The sequence below is a fragment of the Leptonychotes weddellii genome, chromosome 8 (assembly GCF_054177405.1).
Source record: "Leptonychotes weddellii isolate Sample4059 chromosome 8, ASM5417740v2, whole genome shotgun sequence".
NCBI lineage: Eukaryota > Metazoa > Chordata > Mammalia > Carnivora > Phocidae > Leptonychotes > Leptonychotes weddellii.
In genome coordinates this window covers 54886047-54886577 of record NC_138376.1, presented here as the reverse complement: position 1 = coordinate 54886577, position 531 = coordinate 54886047, and the positions used below count along the sequence as shown (strand labels likewise).

Sequence of the window (531 nt, the reverse complement as noted above, 5' to 3'; positions counted from 1 at the left end):
GTATTTATTGCTTCATCTGTCAGCCTTCCGTGTACTATTATATGAGTAAAAAGTAAAGGCAACTCTGAAAGAAATAACTTTGGTAATATAAAGGAAATACCAACTGGCAAAAAGAAAAATGACAGCACAGAACAAAAACATAATGCAAGTGAAAATCAACACTTAGAGCTTTCCTGAAAATAATACCTAAAATAAGCTTTCTTTAGACATTTCCGAGATACACTTTGTAACTTCTGGCATTCGGGGTGAAAAGGTATAAATAAAATATTTGATTTAAAAGAAGCATCTTCAAACTAACCTAGATGTAGTCCTGAGTGTCTGAAGCCTTTCCAAGGAATGTCTGTGCAAGGATGGTTTTATGGGAGTCCATTTCTGATGCCTATCTGTTGCCTCCTCTTTCCAACTGATTTGTCTGAGATTCAAGGAGCCTCCTTTTATAACAGGTTTTCCACACACACTTTTTCAAAAGAAAGATATCCACTTCTCACTCATCTGGGATTTTTAGTATGGTGCTTGCCCGAGCTATAAAAA

At 35.8% G+C, this 531-nt stretch overlaps 1 long non-coding RNA gene across 1 annotated transcript in view; it reads right to left on the bottom strand.

The window, feature by feature from the left end:
• LOC145723033 (uncharacterized) overlaps positions 1 to 531 on the bottom strand; it is a 15985-nt gene extending 15454 nt beyond the window's left edge. Inside the window, exon 1 of the long non-coding RNA XR_014147750.1 lies at positions 299 to 531. This is a non-coding gene — a long non-coding RNA (uncharacterized LOC145723033). The remainder of the gene's footprint in view (positions 1 to 298) is intronic.